At 36.8% G+C, this 24,155-nt stretch overlaps 1 long non-coding RNA gene across 1 annotated transcript in view; it reads left to right on the top strand.

Moving 5' to 3' along the window:
- The window catches only part of LOC122186234, a 111,936-nt gene that overhangs the window by 10,497 nt on the left and 77,284 nt on the right, over positions 1-24,155 (top strand). The window contains exon 2 of the long non-coding RNA XR_006181097.1: positions 21,111-21,226. This is a non-coding gene — a long non-coding RNA (uncharacterized LOC122186234). The remainder of the gene's footprint in view (positions 1-21,110; positions 21,227-24,155) is intronic.

Raw genomic sequence — 24,155 nt, 5'->3', positions numbered from 1 at the left:
TGTCCAGCTGTATAGTGGAGGTTAACAATGGAAGTAGAAGTTGAAACATGCTTTAACTGTGAATCTTCAGTACATTATGCAGCTATGAAGTTCTAAAATGCCATTTTAAAATCAGTTTTCAGATTAGAATAGCATGTTATTCTCTTGATAAATTTTAACTCAGGGATTGTGACTTTTCTTTTAAATGATGATTTTTTTGGTAGAGTTTAAGGAGATCTTGATCATTGTTGGGAATTGAAGTTCTCTTGGCAGCTTCTGTTGCTGGCATGTTTCACGGTCTATAAGGATTTGTTTTTATTTTCAACCTCCTTTTTTTTTTTTTTTCTTCTCAAATTGTAAATTCTTTGAACAGATGGTCTCTCTTTTTTTTTTTTCCTTTCTATTTTTATACTACGAAGAAGTGCGTACTATCAAAATGTGTTGCCAAGAAATCTAGCTATTTGTAGGTACCTAAGAAAGATCTTACCAGGTTAGATGGAAAGTTCGTCTTCCACAGCAATTCATCTGTGACAGCAGGCTCTAAGGTAGCAGTGGAACCATTTAACATTGCACAAACAAATTTATTGTGCATAGTCATGCAAATTTGTAAGATTTGTGAGATAGGGACTGCTTGAGCTACAGACAATGCGTTTGGTATGTCTAAGAAGTACAAGATCTTAATGTGTCTTGACACCCCAGAACATTAAGGGTACAGCAAAAACAGGATATAAAAACTAACTTTTGAATCATGCATTGGTTGGAAGTCTTGTTCAATGTTTGAGAATATACTTAAGTGTATGAATATTCTGAATATTCTGAGACTATGACAGCAAGACCTGTATGCATAACAGAACGGCTGCACTGAGCCTCGGCAACAGTGGTGGAAGAGGTGTGTGCCAATGCTAGGGAGAGAAAAATAAAACCAAAGTACTCGGACTACTTTGAAATGACGTGACCTGAATCTCAGCAGAAACACAAATCTTCAGCTCCCATCTGTGTTCAATATATATATATTTTGAAATACAGTCTGACTGACAGTTATATCTCTTGGCAGCATTCAGCTGTCTTTCAAAGAGTGGGTTTTGTGTAGCTACATTATTTGTGTACAATTTTGCATGTCATGGAGTAAGCTGTCTAGTTCTGTCTGCCAGGGTGATAAACAGCAGTAAAGCTGCATCTAGAACTACTGAGCTGACACTGCTTCTCTATCATTACATTAATGGAAAATGGAAAACATTCAAGGGGTGGTCCGACTCTGGTGTTTCAGCCTCTTCTTTCCTATTTTGAAAACTAATTCCTGATACTGTCTGCTTACTTGACCCAGTGACTGATATAATCTGTGAATGTTGTCAAATAGCTACAGAAATGCAGAAAAAAATTTCTACTTAGGGGAGAGGGCTTCAGTCAGCAATTGTACTTCAGAAGGATTTTTAGTACTGGAGGTACTTAGGTCTTGACATCATCAACTGTCCCTTAAATTATCTGAGTGACTAGATTTCTTGTTTTGCTATCTTTCTAAATTTAAGAATTCTTTCTCCCATTACTGAGAAGACCTGTTAGTTCCAATAGAAACAATATTCCCCTAAGGTGTATTAAGAAATGAATAAGGTATCGGGAACATGCAATACTGAATAGATACTGCTAAGTCTGGACAGAAATACTATTTGTTCACAGTTTAAGAAGACTTTTGGTTGGTTTAGGGTGGTTACCAAGCGCTACGTGTTTGAGGTGCATGTTCTCTAACCTAGCTATAGTGATTGTGACCTTCTCAAACTCCCTGGTGGGGAGTTTTCTTAATCCTCAGTGGTCACATTCCCTGCCATATCCAGTAAAGGATGAAGATTCTCCATTGCCCTCCTCTTACTGTTAATGTATTTGTAAAAAATGGTTTCCATTCTCATTTACTACAGTGTTCAGGTTGACATCAAGCTTGGCTTTTGTCTTTCTAATTTTCTCCTCCATATCTTAATAACTTCTTTGTACTCTCCCCAAGTTGCCTGTCCCTTCTTCCGCTGGAGGTAGACTCTTTTTTCTTCTGGAGTCTCAGAAAAAGTTCTCTGTTCAGCCACACCAGTCTTCTTCCCCACTGGCTCATCTTTCAATAAGCAGTATAAGTTTGATATAATATAGAGAGATAGGTATGTTTGATGCAAGATAAGCACATTTAGGAAAGAAATACCAGTTTACTCACTTTGCATACTGTTAGAATTTAGAGATTTAAGTGACAGCTAAATGAAACTAATTTGGCATGCTGATCTTAATCAAATGCTTTATATTCCTGAAATTGTGAATGGGTTACTGCCTGTATGATGGAACTCGAACTTAAGCGTTTTGAATGTACAGTGAAAACAAACAACTACTGCTGTGGAACTGTTGTTCCATTCCCTGCATTATTGCCACACAGATTCCAGTGGACAAATCCTTCTTTCTTTCTTTGCCTTTGTTTTTCTTTATAAAAACAGCACTTCGTAAACCTAGAAACTGTTGTGCTGATTGTTTCAAAAGTAACCTAGTAGGAAACGATCTCAGGGAAATGTAACTATCTTGGGGAATGTGATCAAGGAAATGAGAGTCAGAAATTTCAAACTCAGGAAATTTTTCAGTGCACAAAATAAATACAACAGAGTTGTAGGGGTTGGAAAGGACCTCAGGAGATCATTGAGTCCAAATCCCCTGCTAAGGCAGGCACCCTATAACAGGTTGCACAGGTAGGCATCCAGACAGGTCCTGAATACCTCCATAGAAGGAGATTCCACAACCTCTCTGGGCAGCCTCTTCCAGTGCTCCGTCACCCTTACTGTAAAGAAGTTATTCCACAGATTAGTACGCAATTTCCTATGTTCGATCTTTAGAGCATTCACTCCTTTTGCCTTTTGATGTTACTGTATTCCTTCCCTTATCTCTTGAAAGAATGTGCAGTAAAGATCTCTTGAAACTACGGCTTGATGTTTTCAGTGTTTGTTTTTTTCGGTGTTGGAACACGCTGTCTGACTTCTGCAGTATTTTATGGGAAGATTGTAAGGATTTAAATAATCTCTTCTGTTGCACTTGAAAAAACAACAACAACAACACATCATTGCATATGATTATTATGGGCTGTTTGTTTTGAGAATTCTGAGGATTAAACTTAGTCCGTAAGCTTGTGAATAGGCTAAATCAGTCCAGCATAAATAGCATGAAATAAGGAGATGGCTTGCTATTTTCAAACCAGGCTGTCCAGCAGGGATTACCACCTACCCTGTTGTAATCTTCACAGTAATAAACAGACTGTCTTTTTTAGACCATGAGGAAGAAACTGTTTTGACACTGACTGTCAGAAAGTCAATCTTAGAACATTTCATTTCTGTACCACTTTTAAGTGATCATTGATGGAGAGAGAAATCACTTGTCTTCATCTATGGAGAATTTTCAGTGTATGTGTCTCTTTAGCATATGAACAGGATAAGCATTGTGTCCCCAGGTTCTCAAAATATAGAGAGCAGAGCATGTGCTCCATTTGTGTCATTCAAGTGGAGGAAAGAAAGCAGAACTTAGCTACATGCACTTTATCAGGCATCTCCTTGTCACACAATGCCTCTAAAACCTTAAATGCATAAAAAAATGTGAAACAACAACAACAACAACACCCAAGCAAACAAACAAAAAAAGCTTTGATTCTTTTGCATTCTATTTCCTATCTCATAGTCCTGCATTCTGGCACATCAGCATCACAGGAATAACTGATTAATAAAATTAATTTTTTTCCCCTGAACTCACTGCTTCTTAAGAAAGTACTGGTTTTCAGTACTTAGACCGAGTTTTATACGTCTGTACATAAAATGGTGCATATAAAAAATATTTTTAAGAAGAGGAATGAGTGAAAGTTACTGGAATGGGAGAGTATGCCCCCATTTCATTATGTCAGTGGTCACTAAAATACATAATATTATGGCTTCCTGGGGAAGTCTTTCTCCTAGTATCTAATTAGAGTGACTAAGGTGATCTGAATGCTTGGTTTTAGGTGAGCTTAAATGTTACTTACAGATTGACTCAGTGGCTCAGGATGCTTGACAGCTGGGTCACAAATCCTTTTCGCGTGCACATTTCATTTTCTCATCCTAAGTCATCCTATCTTGCTGCTTCACAGAAATATTAAGATGTATTCATTGTAGTCGGTGAAGTGCATCAAAGGTCTTCAACGTAGAGTTCGAGAGCTGTTGTTAAAATGACAAAGCTGACCAACTGAAACATAAATGCCAGTACTTTCATAGAAAAAGAGATCTTCTCTTTCCTTTCTTTATGCCCTTTAACTTTAGGGCTTTCCTTTTTATTTTATTATTGCCTCTGAAGTATATAAAGCTTGATTCAAAAAACAGCTAGAATTTCTACTGCCAAAGGCTAAGCTATGAATAATTCTTCCCTCATTAGTTTTTTTTGAGTTTAACAGCTGGAATAGGTCTGTGAAGCGTATGCCAAAGTTACATATTAACTTCCTCAGTAAAGAGGAAAAAATGTGCACGCAATTTACAGTTCCTAATGAGGAAATGAATTCTTGATTTATACTTTGGTTGAAACCTGAATGTCATTAACATTTTTTTAACATTCTTCAGTATTTGTAATCTACATTCTTAACCTATTAATGAAAGTGAAAATAATTCACTGGGGACAAATATTAAAAAGTAACTTCTGCTAACTGAATTTTCAGCTAATTTTCATGAGTTTTCTACTTTCTCAGGAACGCTAAATCCAGCTTAATTAAAAATAACTTTATCTCACCTTAAAGTATAGGATCGCATGCAATGATCAATCTATGGACAAACCTTATTGTGAATCCCGTGTTGTCTTCTGCCATCAACTGTTTGACATGAATTAACTCTGTATTTAAACTCTTGTGTCTACCTCCAGTGGACAGTACTCTGCTGCAGTATGTAATCACAGCTGCTAGTGGTGACCCTGAGAGAATTCTAGTGTATTAATTCATATGCAGAAATAATCTTGCAATTTTGGGGTCAGTGGTTATGGAATTTGGAAAGTTTAGAGACTGGACCGTGTTTCCCTGCTGTCCTTATCAGTTTGATGAGAGAGGAAGCTTACAGACCCTATTAAAAAAAAAATCAGGAAAAATACAGCATGACTTGATCTAGTGGAGACAATTTTCTCTTATATTCTACATTTCAAACCAAATGTAAGGTTAAATGTGTACGGAGGGGCACTAAGCAGTGTCTGTTTTAACCAGCTTATGAAATGTTAGATTTTCCATTCTTTCATAAAGAAAGTGACTAAACTTATAATACCTGGGTAGTTGTCTGCACTTTATGACAACTTGTTTGTTCAGTGAAGCATTAGAAACCAAAGCCTAATTGCCCGAATATTTTTTTTTCTCCTTGAAATTTTAACTGAATGATTTCCTTATCAAGAACTCTGATGTCCAGTTCAAAATACCAGGTAAATATTAAAACCATGCATAACTCTGACACTAATTTTAGAGCATGTCAATTATTATTTTTTTAATTGAAACAGGAAATAGTATTATTTCAGGAAAAAAAAAAAACGTTTTTTTGTTGCTGTTTTTTTGTTTTGTTTTTCTTAAACTATTTATAAGAGATTTTGGTTTCAAAATATGATGCTTCAGTGCCTGATGGAAGTTGACACTTGGGATAAGGCTGGTTGTAGCTCTTCCCTCTCTAAACATGGACATTAGTCTGATTAAATTCCATAAGTTGCTGAGGGGAATATGAGCTTACAAGAGGAAAAACTGTAATCCCCACTGAGACCCAATAGACATCTTCTAGGACTGGAAGGAAACATCAGACAGCAAAGCCTAACAAGACAAGAAGAGCCTGCCAAATCTGTTCTTATTTTGCTTACTGCTGCCAAAGAATTGAGTACAATTATATTCCTAGGTACTCACGGTTTAGTTTATAGAGGTTAAAAACAGCACTTATGACCCTTCTGATCAATCTGTGACTTAACTTTCTTTTGCTTTACAATGGAGCAATAGCTCTTAGCACCACAGCCTACCCCATGGAGAGCAGGCCTTTAAGAAACTGAGCAAACAACACGAAAGGAATTCTCACTAGATGTGAAGAAGGATGGATCTATGCGTGGCAGGGGAGGAGAAAGGGCAGAAGCTATAGAGAGAGAAAGCTTAGTAGCTTTGGGAATTTCTGCAGAGTGATTTATTCAGCCAGACTTTTAGACTTAGCATTCCAACAGATGTTGCATTTATTTATAGTTCAGGCACTGCAGACAAGGTAATTCATCAGATGGAGTCAGAAGTTAGGGTGAACGGCTGACTTTCAGTTCATAGAAATGAATACTCTAGACCATGGATGACTGCATTGACGTGTTCAGTGATAACTGCAAACTGCATTCAGGATTGCAGGGATTGAGGAAGCATGTCTGTCTCCTTTTGGTTAGTCTCCATTTAGGGTGTTCAGAACATACTCCTTACTTCATGGCCTTGCTGTATCAGATGTAGGAGCCCAGAATGTTAAGAGCCCGGCAAGTCCAAACACCTTGCTGTAGCTCCTTATATGCTCCAGTGGGAGGATTATTTAATGTGTTCAGGACTGTTCTAGGAAAGAGGGCCTACAGGAAGTATGGAGGTAATATTAAAGTAGTGCTTGCAGGATTGTTGTTTGTGCCTTTTGCAACTGAGATGCACTGATTAGATACAGACACCGTGCAAGTAGCATGGTGGAGGTTTGCCTGCAATCTTAGCTTACCAGTCACTGTGGTCTTTCCGAGGTGATGCCTGAACTTCTCTCCTTTAAAGAGCATGGAAATGGAGTGAAAAAAGGGTTTTTTGTTTTTGTTGTCCTACCAGAGCCTTGGGTTGCTAACTACAGGATCTAGAACTGCTAGGGGCTATCGTTTATTTAGACATAGCTATAAGAACAAAGCTACAAAGGAGGAGTGAAAACTGAATGGAAGAACAGGCATGCTGCTGAGGTAGTATGTATCACTGCCCTATTTCGCTTTGGCATCCTGTGGGGTGTTGCTTTTTCCCTTTAAAATTCTAAAACTCAAGACACTAGGCATACATCTTGCTGACATTTAGGTGGCTCACCTAACTAAAACGTTAGATCATAATTTATGTGTAACGTATGTTTTTAACCACTCTCAATGAATACTAAAATATATACCTTTATACTTATTAGAGTTATTTTTGCACAAAGCCTAAAACTCAAGGTGTCTACTGGCATATGCGTGGTCTCTCACACTTTTCTGAATTGCTTTAACATTTATCTCATGGATTCTGACTTAGGACTGACTTAGGAGAACAAACAGCAGGTAGTAACTGTAAGGTTTGGAGAGTGCCAAGCAAATGGTCCTTAGCAAGCTGGATGTGAAACAGCAATCTACAACAAGACAGTTCAGCTTCATTAAGGAGGAACCTGATTGAATAGCTTTTCCTTGTAGCTATTTCAAACATTTATTTAATAATATATTATTAGAGGCATGAATTGTTTCAGGCCCATAAAGAAGAGCTTAAGAACAGAAGAGATGCTGTACAGGGGGAAAATGCTGGTCCTTCCAGGCCAATAATCTCTTCCTACCAGTCGAAAAGGAGATTGGGCTTCCAAACCTGTCTGTTTCTGTGTTCAGTTCCCCAGCATCCTTCACTGATGTGTTATGAATGTTTAAAGATAAATCTCTAATCCTTCCAATATTCATGAGAGTTTTGGATATGAATTTTTCTAATTCTTCTTGAATTTGCACATAGTGTCAGTCTCCATAACTTCATAGTGCATCCTCTCACAACGCATCTCGGATGTTCATTACACTGTGTACAAAACAGTGTTTTTCTGCTTCCAGAAATAGCTGTTTCTTTTTCTTTTCTAGCTGCAAGCATTGGTATTGATCTGATGGCTCAAAGAAGGAAAATCATAGTGTGTTCCCTTTCCTTTTCTCACTTTTCCTCCCCTCTCTGCTCCCTGCCTACCCTTGGTAGCTTTGAGCATTGTATATTAACTCTGCTGTTTTCAACAGAATTATAATGTGGTAAGAGGGAAAAAAATAAAAATAGAAATTCCACTTTCTTCTATATCTGTAATGTTTGTTTTTATTCTATATCAATAACAATTTCTGCTCCCATATCAGTAATATAGTGGTTTTCATTCTATGCTGAAATCAAAATCAAAGTGTGAAGTTCTTATCTGTCTGAGACACTGTTGACAAGGTAATCTGTACCAAGATAAGGAACCATTTTTTACTCATCATTGTGACACTGATGCATAAATTTAATACTTAAGGTTTTCTTTATTTTCCGACTGCAATTGCTGAATCAGTTGTACGAGATGGACGGAGCTGTTTAATGTAACTACAGATATAGAGTGCATTGCCAACTTTCTCATCCATCTTTCCTAAAGTGAAAAGAATGATTTGAGATATGGGATTTAGTGGTTCTGCTTCCCCTTCCAGCTCATTCTCTGATCTCTTTGCAGGAACTGCTGCAAGGAAGTCAAACAGTAGAAACAGTGAGCATTGTCTTTATAAGTATAAAAGCAGCTCAACAGGCATAAGTTTCACAAAAGATCTCTATCTTCTGTAATTATCAGTTAAGAAAGAAGTCTGATGGTATTTCCATCCAAAAGTTTTGTAATAAGAAATACAGTGCTCAGAAATTAGAAATTATTGTCTCCATGTTTTTACTGTTTTTCTCTCTGCTTATCTGAACTTTTTTTTTTCTTTCTAGCAATTAGTCAGAACTGGCAACAACCAACTCTTTATATTTCTATTTGTGATAATACTAGTAATTAAAGTGCTGTTGAATAATATTCATATGATGTCTTTCATCCAAAGATTTGCAAGTGCCTTTCATTCATCAAACTTCACTGTAACCATGTGAATTATAAGGCAAAAAATTGTCATGTTTTGTTTTCTATGCATAAGTGCATGTGATAGTATATGTACAATTATAGAAACATGAGCATTTGGCAAAGGACCCAGATTTGAATAGCAATCTAGGCAAAAAAACAACAACAACACAAACCCACAACAATATTCCCTAAAAATTCTTTCTCAGTTTATTTACAGACTTAATGCTTCAACTGGTATTAGGCAGCTAACCATGATAAAATAATTTCCTCCACTTTGTTTAATCAGGTGGTATTTCTTTTCAGTTTTCCTGCAGTTTGCTTTTATTTTTGAAGGAGATTATTTAGCTACAGAATAAAAATTGGTTGGGTGCTCTTTGGAAGAGCCGCTTTCACTGTTTGAGTCCCACCCAGAGTTAGCCTCTGAAATGCTGCTATGCAACAGGCTATGCTATGTAAATGGGCATCATACAGTAGTAGAGTTAATGGACAGCGCTAATGAGAATGAAATCTGTGGTTACTTTTGAACACAGTCTATTCATAAGATTCCAAGACTGCCAGTTTGTGCAGAAAGTGATCCAGCGCTTCCCTGCTGTAACCTTCCTACCCACACCTGCCACTGCATCTCCTTTTCCTTTTTAAGAGATCTGATCAGAATCAGGTCAGACTTTCATATATTAATCTGCAATCTGCTCTAACCTCTCATCCTTTGCCTTCTGTTCTGCAGCCAATAGAGTAGACAGTCTGTCAGCATGTGTTTATTTTGTAGTGGGGGTGAGGCTGACAAACACTTCTGTGACATGTAAATTGAAATTCACTGCTGGGTTATCCTCTGCCCGTTGAGAATGCTGATTGTATTCCACAGAAATTTGTCCATGCTTAACGTGCATGGCTTCTTTAAATCCAAAGTGTTCTTAGAAAAGGAAGCGTTCATGTATTCCAAGAGTAGATTTTAGGTCATCTGAAGAACTGAGAAATATGTTACAGTGTGCTCAATTCTTGCAGACCTGTTCAGTCTGTGACAGAAAAGTCTTGTAATATTTTATCGTACAACCAGTGGAGTATTTCAGTGCCCGTTTCTTCTGAGAGCTCCTATGAAATCCTATAAAGAAAGCAATTTTAGTTATTACATAGTTTAGTGAATTTATATAAATATTTTAAGTTCATAATATAGCTACAATTACAATGCTTACTACATCTTAAAAATAATGCAAAAGGGAGAACTCTGAAAACCACCATAGGTATGAACTTATGGCTTCAGTGCTGTGTTGCTAACAACATGTTAACAGAGCACAGTGCAAAATCCATTCCTTAAAATTCTAAATTTTGGTAAGCTACTAGAAATAATGCAGAAAAAATGCAGAGGTAGTTTCTTGTTAACTGACCTTAGTGATGGATATTGTAATGATATGTAAACTGGAAAAACATTGAGAGCATTTGTATTGATAACCCTTTATGATTAATTCATAGGACGGAAATGAAAGTACAAAGATAGAATGCTACCTCGTTAACATTGAAAGCAGAAAAGCCCAATTGATTAATACCTCTTCTAAAAATGTAACTCGTTAATCTTCTCTCTTCCTGGGGTCATATATGGTCAGAGCTGAATGGATGCAGCGTTTTCAGTTGATACACATCCTCCCATTCAAGTATACATGATTAGCACTGTAATTCATTCAGTTGAATTTTAGGACATGAAGAAATTATGAAACTTCTTTGGGAGAAAAGTAGAAAAATGTGCCGTAGGTACAAGCTTGCACAATATAGCAGGATGAGAAGTTAATTACTCATCTAGCCCACGCTTTCTGTTTTGTGACAAAAAAACTACTTGTACCAGTGCATATAAGAAGGATGTGTCTGTTGATGTGAACCCATAGCTTCATCTTTAGTAACTTACGTATGGCTCCGCAATGTCTAAGTATTAGTTGTGTATGTTTGATGGGAGTAAGCTTACTGTGTTTTTCTGTTTCTAATATGCACAAGTACTGAAGGTTAAAATAGAAAGAGAAATTGTACTTGAACTCACATATAAGCAGTATTTCTCTCCCTCTATTCTGCATAAGGTCGCATTCTCTTCAGAGTGACTATTGCCTATGTTTGTGTTGGAACTTAACAGTCAGTTTTCTTTAGAGACCTACGTGATTCATATCAGGACTGTTCCTAACCAGCATTGAAACAAGGCTGCTTTTTATAATCCCTACACACAGCCAGAAAGACTCTATCTCTGTACCATTCTTAACCTGTTTAGAGAAGTACTCCATTGGTTTTCATTTGAGAGGAGAGAATTTGTATTTTTGAATTTTTTTTCATTACTTCTCAAACTTATTTTTGTAAAAATTGTTTCATCTGAGGAAAGGCTATGGTACGGATGGCTTCCAGCCTCTGTCTGCTTTTGAATGCTCATAAAAACTTTCCTAGTGGAAGATTTAGATGCACATACCAAGTATTTGCTTTTTATAATTACTTTTTTTTTGTGGATCCCTTCTATAAATAGTCCTCAGGTTCCTGGAAAAAAAGACTGCAAACATAAAACAACTGACTACAGCTCCTTTACATCAAAAAGGTTCAGATAGCTGTTCAGGGCCTTTCCGGTTTTAATACAATAATGCAATTTTTTCTTGGTTTCAGAGTATTATCTAAAATAATCTGATTTGTTGTTCCATTCAAAAAAGGAAAACGCATTTCATAGTAATAACACATCTCCTTTGTATCAGGAATCCAAATGACTATTGTTCTACTTTTGTAAATAGCGTGTATTAGCAGCAGCTGTATATTGAAAAATCATATTTGTAAGATTGTTAGATATACGTATACATTATATATTCAAATTACATAAATCTTGTAAGGAACTCTTCATTTGTAATCCACAAGAATAGTTAAACACGGCTCATTCTGTAATGAAACTGAGGGGATGTCTGCCAAAGCATTTGTTAACATTTGCTCAGTTTACACTTGACTAGTATTTGTGTCCTCTTTTTCAGTGTGCTTTTTTATCCTAACGTATTTTAACAATGTATTGATTCTAAGAAATATTTAGGGAAGTAAAATCGAGCCCCATGTTAAGAGTCTAATTTAAGAAAAGCAAAAATGTTACCATGACTATATATAGAGAAATCCTTTCATTTCATCAGATGGCAGTTTTTTTCAATTTTTTTTTTCCAACTTTTTTTTTTTTTTTAAGAACCGTGTTAATCCAGTCACGGAATAGATGAGATCATATTTCTCTCATGTATTCAAAATTTCAGTAATGAATGAATGCAATAAGGAATAAACTTCTATGATGGAGACGTTTATTCATAGAAATCACTAAAGTAGGATTCTTTGTGACTCTGGAGGTCCAGTGCACATCCTGCAAGAACAGGAACGAGTAATAGAATCAAGGCAACGTGTGGTGCTGGCATTCAGGGAGAGTGGCCAGGAGGACAGATTCAGAGCCCATCATGGTCAGATGACTAAGAACGACACTGATGCATTCAGAATTGAAATAAACATCCCATGGGCAGCTGATTGATATGGAATTATTTTTAGAAAATGTTTTATGTATTAATGAAGCAATGTGTGTGTTCTGGCGTTATACCCATTATTAAAGCATATTTGGGTTGATAATAAGAAAAATCCTTGTTTACACAGGTGCTTCATTGAGAGGATGTTTGCATGACTAGGCCTTTATACTTATAGTTGATTATAATTAGAAATACATAACGTAGAGTTACTATTTGATTCTTATCTTGAATAGCAAACGTAATCCCTTGTCAGCCTCATTTTCAGGGTGAGGACTGTATTCACTAATGCCCAGCTTTATTCAGATGGAAATGCTCTCTATTTCCCTATACGGATATTAATCTTAGTACCCTTGATACTAATGAGAATTGAAGAGAAATATGAAATTTTCCTACCTGTGAAGGACAACGCATTATCTTAAAAGCATTTAAGATGTTTAAACAAGTAGTTTTAAAATATTTCTTTGCTGTTACATAGTGCACTAAGCATTAAACACAGATCCTGTCATGAATTTTTACACGAACTTGGTTTGCAGTACGAGCAGCATAGCATAAAGAATGCAGAATTCTTAATCCAGGAGTAAAATGCATGAAATGTGTCATGCTGGTTGAGACCAATTATGCACAAGGATTGTGATAGGAAGGTCTTGCTGCACTCTATTTGCAGAAGGAATGGATTTATTTGTATTTGCCCTAAAAGTGCAAGCGGTTCCTGGGGCAGCTTCTCCCTGAATGGACAGCCAATGTTAGATAGCAAAATGTTTTGAAGAAAACTCTGTTCTACGAAGTCGCATGTATTCTCAGCGTTGCAGTCAGCCATAATATGATTTAACTGGAAATAGTTCGCTTAACTATACAGCACAAGGGATTGATTTCACAAATAACTTCATGCAGTGCCTCTGCATTCACTTACTCAAAGCCAAATCCTGGAAATGAGTACTTTGTCTCAAGAGTTGTACTGTAGTGAACAAGTTTTCCTCTGAGGTTGTTTTGTCCTACCTCAGCTAACCTCCACCCTTCCATGTAACTAAATGAGCAGTGGTACTGCTTTAAACCTGGTCCATGCAAAATGAAGACTATATCTACACCTTGTTCTGTCTTCCCAAAGAAACCTATTGCCCACAGAAATGTGTTTGGCTATGCTATTTTCATACAGGAGCATTTACTGTAGGTGTGAGGTATGACTCTATTATTATTATTATTATTTACAGCATCAGTTAATGACTTCTTTCATCAAACAGGATGATGTATGTATAGAAACAATTTGTACTTACTACAGTTTTGATACCTGTCTTACCTACTGCAACTGCGTATCGCCGTGCTTGTGTAAAGTATATCTCAACTCCCATTATAAATAGATATGAAAATAGCAGGAGAATTTAATGCCAGGGAAGTCATCAGAAAAGCCTTTTTGGAAGGTTACTGGAAGCACAGAGCTGAACAAGGAGAATGTTTTCTGTTCTGAATTCTAAAAAAACGTGACAAATAGCAAGCGGTGGTTGAGTGGTACTCAGCAGTGGATTCAATAGTCAAGTAGCTTGTTACAGCATAATCAACAGATTTGAAGTTTCTCTGATTTACACCTCATTCGATCCCTAAATCCTTAAAGAACCATTTAGAAGGGATGCTGCCATTCTTCTTGTGCAATTTAACGTCATTCTTGGCTGACAGAGAGAACATTCTGAGAAGTGGAAATCAGTAAAAAATGGAAAACAGGATGAGGGTCTCATTTTCCTTTGAGGATGTCAGGACTTGGATTTTCTTTCCTTAATTCATGCTTAGTTGCATTAGACCCCTTCATAAATGGGTGCTAGCCGCTTACTTTGACAGAGATAGTTCTTACAAGCTTCTTTTCTGGATGCATGTTGACTTTTTGTTGAAATGACCATGGATTTCATTCTTTTTGTTCCTCATCTCCATGTGCAAATAGTTCTCAGGGCACAGCATTTTCACAAACATGAATAGAATCCATGAGGTGGCACCATCTCAGTGTTTATTTGTGAGAAATATAGCTGAACGTATTACGTAAATGCTTTGCTGGAAACACATGGAAAAGTTAGCAAATGCTTAAGTAAGCTCTTGTTTGGGAAATATTAAATAGGGCACTAGTTCACAACAAGCTAAACATCTGCAACAATTACTTGGAAAATCTTTGCCATGTGTTATTTCTAAGAAGCAAAACAAAGCTGCTGTAGTTCTACTATATCAGTTTCTGTGGATGTTTTTTTTTTCTCAGCTAAATGGCTGAATATGAAACAGGTTCTTTCATTACTTTGCTTACAATCCTCTTAATCAAAGACACTCTAACACGATAGTAAAGGCGTGTTTTACATCTGGGCTAGAGATAGGCCCCAGTTGCAAGCCCCTTTTGGAGACTGTTGTGGTTATGACATGTCTAGAAATTTGGAACAGGTTTTGAAAGTCCAAATTTAACATAAATGTCCTTGCTATGATCATATATGGAGCATTTCTAACAATGTACTCTGAGTTTTAGATGACGTGTATGCAACATGTTTATGCACCTTCTAGAAGAAATAAATAGTTTGTCACTTTAAGAAAAGGCTAGACTGGGCAAAACCATTACTTTTTTCTTTTTGTCTGAACACGTCATTCTTCTGACACCAACTGCATGTTACCTTCTGTTAACCCAGTTTTAATTTAGTAAGAAATATCAGAACCAGGAATTCTGGAACTTGCAGCAAATGTGGGACATTAAATATTTCTAAAAGCAAATATTGAATATAATCAGAGCCATTGTACATCCTACCTGCTATGCTAAATCTTAAACGTATCGCTGGAATAAAACCTGTGACTCTTTAAGGCAGTGTGCAAGGAGTGGAAAATATGTAATATGTAGTGTTACTTGCTTTGTATTATAAAATATATGTGGTTCAAAACACCCTACACAAGAAAAATGCATTGGACTAAAATGTCTGATCTCTCTGAGAAATAGCATGCATAAATTCAGAAGAAATACGAGTAATAAAAGACATACCTTAGTGCATGACATGTAAAAGTTCAGCTTCAAATACTTTTTAAATACTAATTAATATATTGTCTGAGATTGGATCTGGCTAGTTGAGAACACTGCAGTTGTGTGGTTGATTTGCTTGTTTTTAAATTGATGTAAATTTTCCTACAATATGAAAAACATTGTTATGGAACCCCATTATATGGTATTTCTTAAATAAATGTTCTCCAAGGCCTCTGAAAGAAGGAAATTAAATCAGTACCATCAGTGTTATTATTCATAGAATCAGAGAATGGCCTGGGTTGAAAAGGAGCACGATGATCATTCAGTTCCAACCCCCTGCTATGTGCAGGGTCTCCAACCAGCAGACCAGGCTGCCCAGAGCCACATCCAGCCTGGTCTTGAATGCCTGCAGGGATGGGGCATCCATAATTTGGGGCAGCTGAATTTCAGCTTTGTAGCAAGCTATCACAGAAATGCCTCCTGAAACCAATATCTGGAAACTTGATGCTGAAAAGATTTTCTGAATGGACCTGGACCTTTGTGCACTACGAATGCATCCCCCCTTGACTTGTGGAAGTTTGCCTTTAATGTAGTAAGAACCCATCATACACAAAAATTTGAACATAGTCTATAGGTATTTTCTAGAGAAACTTTGCTTCTCTGGAAAGTTTCATTAATGGTACAGGAACAATTATGATGGCCAGGGGAAACACAAAGGAAGTTTCTCACTGTATTGAGAAGAATACAGGTGAGGTTAGGTGAAATAACCCCTGGTGCAGGACGTAGTTTCAGGCATTGACGCTGGCAAAGCATGATTTATGACTGAACTTATAAGAGATGGTGGATTTTTCCCTTTAAATTCTCATGTCCAAGGTGGTTTTCTATCATAATTTTTTGGTTTATTCATTTTGGAGGTAGAGACACCAGTCAAGGTGTACAATTGCCATTTTTTATTTATGGGAGCAAATTTAAAGGCTGTTTCCTTTTCCTTTTTGCATGATCTCTAAGCAACACAAGATTAAATAATCCTTTGCTAGATTCAGATTGTGAATGCAATAGAACAAAATGACCTATATTAGACATCTGTAGCACGAGAAAAAAAATTCTCTAATGCATTTTGTCTGATGCATAATTTGGTTTTGGATACCTTCCATTCATGGAAATGAAGATCAGAATGAAGCTGTCAGGATCTATCAGAATATATTTTGCAGAATTGTACTAAAAAAAGAAACCGTAATCCTTAAGTGATCAGGGGAAAATCTTTCAGAAATAGGGGGGCAAGGCTTCACTTGTATGATCCCTGCAGTGACAAGAATGTTATCAGAATTCTGCTTCTAGTTCCAGACATCAAAAATGAGGGCAAAATATCCAAAGGGATTTTGGAAATAGTTATTAAAAAGCTAAACTTCCAGAAAATTGGACTTGTAGTAGTAGATTGAACTTTGTTCAGTCTTTTTATTCAGGAAAGAATAAAAGATAGGTTGATGACAAAAAAAAATGTGATGACGATCTTCTGAGAAGGGCTGAAATCTGACCACGTTCATATATTTTATTGTATTTTTACTTTTGAGCTGTAACAGCACTTGAGATACTTACAGCATACTATATACCAGTATGCACTAGAAAGTAATGTCTCCTGAATCGACCTTTCTGTCATGCAGTCAACTACAATTCAACTGTAATTTTGCCTTATAAATTCATGTTTAAGAGATCTTTAAGCAATTTGTGAGAACAGACTATAAAGGGCATTTTTAATGTAATTACACTGTGCAACAAGATTGTGTTATTTCTATCGCTGAAAGAAGTATTTTCTTATATTTGGGGTGATATTTCAGTAGAATCAGGAGAGTGTTGGCTGTTTAAGAATGCTCTGATGCTTGATTTAAGTGGGAACAAGGAAAATGTTTATTATAAGTTTTGGTTTGTTTGTTTTTCAAGTTCTCTGAAGATTACTATTATCCCTCATTTAAAGAACTGCTAAAAACTTGTAATCCAGCAATCAAGAATGTAAATCTAAGTACAAGATTGAGTTGGTGCTTCAGTGTATACACAAATTCATGTATTTTCTGAATCATCAAGCATAATTTAATCCCTCAGGGAAGTCATGCTTGACCAGTCATTTTGATGAATATGCAGAAATGCTGATAAAAAGAAAAGAAATAACTGATTTTGATGTGGTAATGTTTTGGATGTTTATTTTTAGTTTGTTCTGGTCACAGTTTGCCAAGATTTACTAATTTCAGATCTTGGCATGCATTAAAACTGCTTTTTCCTTAGCTTTAGATACTGGATTACTTCTATTCACACATTATATTTGCTGTAATCAGTTTTCTTTTAAGAAATTGCTTTGGTTGTTAGCCAATACATAGAAATTTTAGGGATAACTTTTGCTAAGTGGGACATCAGTTCTTCATACATGCTTTTATCCTTAAAGCTGTTTCTGCATTAGTATTTTAGAACATTTTATTCATCTTGCACTCAGGAATGACCTTTGTCAGCTGTCACTGTCAACTAGGCATCGCTGCTCCTGACAGTTACTGTCAGCTCTGAAGAGATGTAAATCTCTATGCTATATTCCACAGGGCTGGAAAACTGAATCTCTCTTAACTGTGGAATACATTGTGGAATAAAAACAACCACCCAAGTACACGGCAAATACTATTTCTTCAGAAAATAACTTCCCCTTCTCCTTGCCTTTCCCCTTTTTTGAAAGACCACAGAGTATGTCCCACAACCACAACTCTGTCTCCTTTTCCCTTGTACAGACATGCTTATTTATTAGGTTTCTGGCAAATTTCCAGCTGCCTCCAGCAGTGATAATTTGTTTGCTGTGTACAGCGCTGGGCACTCTTTCAGTTTGAAAGACCAATCTGAGGTGGTGATATTTCAAAATTTGGATCTCTATCTCATCTTCTGTCAGAGAGAAGGCCTGCTTGAACAGAGCTGCTTATCAATACTGGTCAGAAAAATAAAAAAAAAATTAAAAAATTTAAAAAAAAGAAGAGATCTTTACAAATTTAGTTCAGTATTTTTCCTATATATTTAAGTCTTTTTTTAAGTTTAAAACAGACTTCTGATATAAATGAAAAATGTATATTTCCTTTCAATCATTTTTGACATCTCTCAAGTTTTCTGATTATTCTTAGACAACCCAGCTGTACTTCAAACTGCTTTTTCCTCTTGACATGCATATATAAACAATCTGAGAAAAAGAGGTAGAAAATAGGAACTGAAAATATATCAGCAGAGAAGCAATGATGCTACTTATAACAATGATTACTTTGGTAACTATGGTGCTGGCAATTTTTTCCTCGTTGAAAAAAAGCTACAGTGCTGCAAAAGGCACATAAGAAACAAAATTTAAAGTGGGGTAACTTCCAGGCTTGATGATAGTATTAGAAGAAATTCAGACTTTCTCTTATATTAGTTTGTAACAAAAAAAAAATCAATCAGTATTTAAAAAAAAATAAAATTAAACTTAGAATCATTTAATAAAAATATCCAGACGATTCATAAAAGAGAATTTCAAGAAGTCACAGGACATATTCTTGTAGAATGTGTGGACAAGTTGTCCTCTAGGGATCATCTAGCCTTGCTGAATAGTCAGTGGCCTTTGTATGACCAAAATGACAAACATTAGGTTGAAATTCTGAAACTGAAACTGAAACGTTTCCCGTACTGCATTTATTCTGTTTATTCAGCAGGCATTTCTGTCCTTAGCTCTGCCGTATTTTTTCATGTTTAAAATAGTAAAACGAACATAAATAAAATTTTCTCTATTGGTACAATGTTGACACCCTCGCTCATGGTGTAAATCTCTTCAAGAAAAAAGACACACCGAACCTGTTGAATGAAGGCATTGCTTTGTGATTTATAAATTTGATTGGATAGATTCCTTATGTCATCTTCAAATTTGGTTGGGTTTATGCTTTATAGTGAATTTGTCCCTGGGTGTAGATACCTCACCGTTCTATAGTGGCTGTTTTAAGTAAAACAGTTGTGGTGCCTGAATCAATGTGCTGAAAGTGGGGATAATTGCGTGCCTGTGGTACTTAATGATATGCTTTGTTTGGGTTAATATCTTTTGGGAAAGACCTGGAGGTTCAGAGTGCCTCTCTGAACTATGCAGCTTTGCTACAACGTGTTTTTCTGTAAGGTGAACAGCAATTTGCTGTCTAGCACTGAGTTCAATATTTAGTGTGGCAAAGGTGACATCTGCAAAAATGATTTGATAGTTTCTTGTAGTGACATTGAAACTGAGCTCTGATTCAGTTATTGAATGTCCTTGATTTGTCTTTCTGCACTGCATTGGATTTTCTGTTGCAGACAAAGCCTGAAGAAATTGTAATACTTTGATAAAGCCATATGTCTGGCAGATATTGAATGAAATAAATGCACCCTCTTAGCCAGAGCCTGCACAATTTCTCATGCTAGGGGATTCTCTGCTGTTGCTAGTTTATTGGTCATTTTGTCATCGTGTTTAAGAAGCTATGAAATTAAGATGTCTGTGATAATGTAGGTAATGAAAGTCATAAACTGCATTTAACGCTATTACATTAAAAATCAGTCGTTAGCAAGTTCATGCATTGAAAGATCTCTTGGTTTCTTGCTGTGATCCCCATGACTATTTCCAGGAATGCTAGACTGGTTTAGACAGCTTTTGAGGTAAACATTTCAGATGACTCTCTTTTTCTATCATTGAATGTGCACCAGTTCTGCTGGTTAACCCAAGGCAACTGTCACTTGTTTTTCTTCCAGATCAGTTGAGGTGACTCATTTTCACCCATCTTTAAAAGGAGTTCAGAGCTTTGAAAAAGGCTTTCAGAATACTGAATCACAAGAGAGAAATGCATTTTGAAATATAGTATTATGTCTAAAATATTTTCCTATTCTAAAGTCTAATAAGTTTTATTTACATGTGGTCTTTTGCATCTTGGTGAAGGAATTGCAACACTTTTTTAAAACTAGGAAGCCACTTCTAGCTCCTGTGTCACTTTGGATGATAATGCTATTTTCTTTTTCTTATACAGAAACTGTTTTTCTACAGCAACTATATTTTTATGTTCAAATGCATTTCTTATATGCTCCAGTAATTTTGTTCAACTTGCACAATTCAATTAGGATAATGGAATATTTTAATACCTTTTTTAGTAACCGTGGAAAAACATGGATGCATCCAATTAAACTATTTTTATCTGTTCTGCAGAGTTACTAACAAGCTGAAAACATTCTAGACCTTATATTATAGTCATATCTATAAAATATATCCCAACAGTTTCCTTCTTCTTGATATAAATGGTCTAAATGCTTCAAAAGAAGTTACAATATTGCTTCTGAAAACAGATGGGGAATAATGTAACCCACATTAAGTCACATTGAATCTCCAGTAGATTAAAATGATTTAGAATATGAACCTTAAAATGTGAAGCTTAATGACTTCCTGCAATTTTATTATTGCATTTGTGGATGTTTACATAACTGTATATTTTCATATCTTTTATTTTTTTAATTCTGGAGTTCTACAGGTATTTCACTTTTCCGCTTTTCCTTTTTACTGGATGCTCCCTTTGCATTGTGTCATAAAATATAAAGAAAGGGGCCCTAATTTTACTTTCTCTGCACTGCTTATCCTATGCTGTTCTATTATGTCTCCTTTGCTCATTTTGATCAGTGTTCTCTGATATTATCTCTTATTGAATGTATTTCTTTTAAAGAGATGGTGACTGGAACTGTGCAGACCAATCCATATAGGCCCTTACAATGGAACAGGATGATGGATAATGGTAGAATCTATTATATTGTCATCATAGCATCATTTCACTTTTTAATATATATTTTTTTTCTTTTCTATTGCAGCTATTTTGGAAAGATTTTCTACAATCATTCCTCAACTTAATTTTTGATCACGTTTCATCTGAAAGTCAAGAAGTTGAAATCTATGGCTGAATGCATCTCCTGGAATTGCCTGTTAGGTATGTTTTTCTTTTTCACAGTTTGCAAACATGTGATAAGATTAACATTGCATACGATTTAGAAGTTCTACTCCTGAAATGCATATTGATGTACTTAAATTCTGTGTCAGAGTGGTTTTTTGGGAGAGCTGTGGTTCCACTGTGGTCTAGCTGCCTGTCTACTTCAGGGCTAACCAAAAGCTAAAGCATGTTCTCAGGGCATTATTAAAATGCCTCGTTAACACTGACAGGCACAGGGCACCAACCACCTCACTAGGAAGCCTGTTCTACGAGCCCTCAGCTTGTGCTTCCAGCCCTGTCACCAGCTCTGGTGACTCCTCTGAGAACTTCAGAGGTCCTTCATCCCTTTTTTGTATTTTGGAGCCCAGAACTGTACACAAAATACAAGGTCAGGCCAGATGCATGCTGAATACAGTGGGAGAATCAGCTCTTTTGACTGGCTGAACCTAATGTGGTTTGCCCCGACTGCCAGGTTATAATGATGATTCTTATTGAGCCTGCAAAAAGGACAGACTGGATGAAGGAGTTGAGTACCCTCAGTATGCTTGCAGGCACCAAATTTTCAGGTAGGAAGGCTCAGATGGATCTGGATAGGCTAGATCAATGGACTGAGGCCAATTGTATGAGTTTTAACAAGGCCAAGTATGTGATGCAACATTTTGGTTGCAGAAATCCTATTCATTAATACAGGCTTGGGGCAAGGTGGCTGGAAAGGTGCATGGAAGAAAAGGGTATGGGGGTGCTAGTTGACAGTCAGCTGAACACAAGCCTGCAGTGTGCTCAGCTAGCCAAGAGGCCAGTGACATCCTGGCTCTCAGTAGAAATAGAGCAGCCAGCAGGAGCAGGGAGATGATCGTTCCTGTACTCAGGACTGGTGAGGATGCACCTTGACTGGTGTGTTCAGTTTTGGGCTCTTCACTAGAAGAAGGACATCAAGGCGCTGGAGCATGTCCAGAGAACAGCAGTGAAGCTGTGAAGGGTCTTGGAGCACAAGTCTTATGAGGAGTGGCTGAAGGAAATGGGATGGTGCAGTTTGGAGAAGAGGAGGCTCAGGGGAGGCTTTAGTGTGCTCTACAATCCTGTAGGTGCAATATAGGTTGTGGTGAGGTGGGGGTCAGCGTCTTCTCTCACATAGCTAGCAGTTGGACTAGAGGGAATGGCCTCAAGTTGTGCCAAAGGAGGTTCAGGTCGGATGTTAGGAAAAATTTCTTCTCTGAAAGAATGGTGATTGCAACAGGATGCCCATGGGGGTGGGGGAAGGTGGGGGGGAGGAGAAGGTGTAGAGTAACCAGAAGTTTTCAAGAAGGATAGTTTTCAAGAAAAGGGTAGATGTCATACTGAGGGTTGTGGTCTAGAGCAGTCAAAGGCATGGGTTAATGTTTGGACTAGGTGATATTAGTGGTCTTTCCAAACTTAATGATTCTATGATTCTCTGAAACTTGTATTTTGGAAAGATAATGTTTTGTATTAACAAGAGGTTTTATTGTAATTTGTTTCCAAAAATTGCAATATCTTCAGTGTCAACATAGATACAACCTTAGTGGCAACTGAATGATAATCTGTAACTATACTGGATCATTTACTGAAAAAAAAGAGCATACTTTCACTTCAGCGTGCTTATGGTAGCTTGGAACATCCCACTGTTTATTTGTTCCATTTTAGATAGTCCTTATCTGAGAAAGGAGATGAGAAATATCTCCTTGTGGATTGCAGATTGCAGAGTACTTACTCCATAAGCAGATTGCAGAATACTTAATGAAGGATTCAAGGTATGAATTTATATTGCATACTTAACTGGGATTATTTCAAGGTAGCAAAAACAATCGAATTGTTAGCAATGATTTAGGAAAAGAAAAGCTGTTCTCCTTTTGTGTTTATGACTTCAGAACAAATCATTGCTTTCCATCTTGAAGAGCTGGTAAGTAGACAAAACTTTTCATGACTGTAGGGTGCACTGATACTCTACTGATATGAAATATAAATATCTAGCATCTAACTCTGGATCTGCGTTGTCTATGCAAAGGCAAAGTGTGATTCAAATGGGATTAGCAGTGTGCATGAATTTAAGCATGTCCATAAATGTCTGCAAGGCTTTAGTTATTCAGTGCACTCATTATCTCAATTTGTTGTTTCGTGGAATTGTTCCAAGCATCTCATCTAATCAGATCCTCCTGCAGGCACAACATATGCTCACAATAATGTTAGCTATATATAGCTCCTTCCACAATTGTGGAGGATCAATGGAATGTTTTTATTGCCAGTGCATGTACGTGTCTGTGAATTATCCTTTAGGAATTACAATCCCTCGATGAGATTACAGTGTGAATCCTAGTGGTTATAAAGCTGATGGCAGAAGTGTAATTTCTTAGATAAAAGCATTATAATTAGATTTAGTGTATACAAATATACAGCAATGCAGTAGAAATACTATAAAATGGATGCAAGTTATATGATTTAATTAAAAAGCAAGCTTGACACTATTGCTTGTATACCAGTTGCACATGCAACCCATAAATAAAGAAAAACAATGTCACTGTGCTGAATGAAAGTCAGCCAGATGTTCTTCATTGAAAATGTTTACCTCAGTAGTAAAGCATGTTTATTTCAGGCACCTAATGACTGACCTTTCATATTTAAGCTTGAAATGCAGATGGCAAATAGCCCAGATAATTCTGTTCTCAGTAATGCTGTTGTAAATCTGTTGTGTTACTGTACATCGATGAGGGAATTGAGTGCACCCTCAGCACATTTGCTGACGACACCAAGCTGAGTGGTGCGGTTGATATGGTGGAAGGAAGGGATGCCATTCAGAGGGACCTCGACAGGCTGGAAAGCTGGACTCGGGTGAACCTGATGAGGTTCAACACGGCAAAGTGCAAGGTTTTGCATTTGGGTCGGAGGAACCCCAGGCACCTGTACAGGCTGGGAG

Source organism: Lagopus leucura, unplaced genomic scaffold, assembly GCF_019238085.1.
Source record: "Lagopus leucura isolate 7727_CA_CO unplaced genomic scaffold, USGS_WTPT01 Super-Scaffold_100035, whole genome shotgun sequence".
Taxonomy (NCBI): domain Eukaryota; kingdom Metazoa; phylum Chordata; class Aves; order Galliformes; family Phasianidae; genus Lagopus; species Lagopus leucura.
The sequence above is the reverse complement of the archived record's forward strand: the minus strand, read 5'-3'. Positions and strand labels throughout refer to the sequence as shown.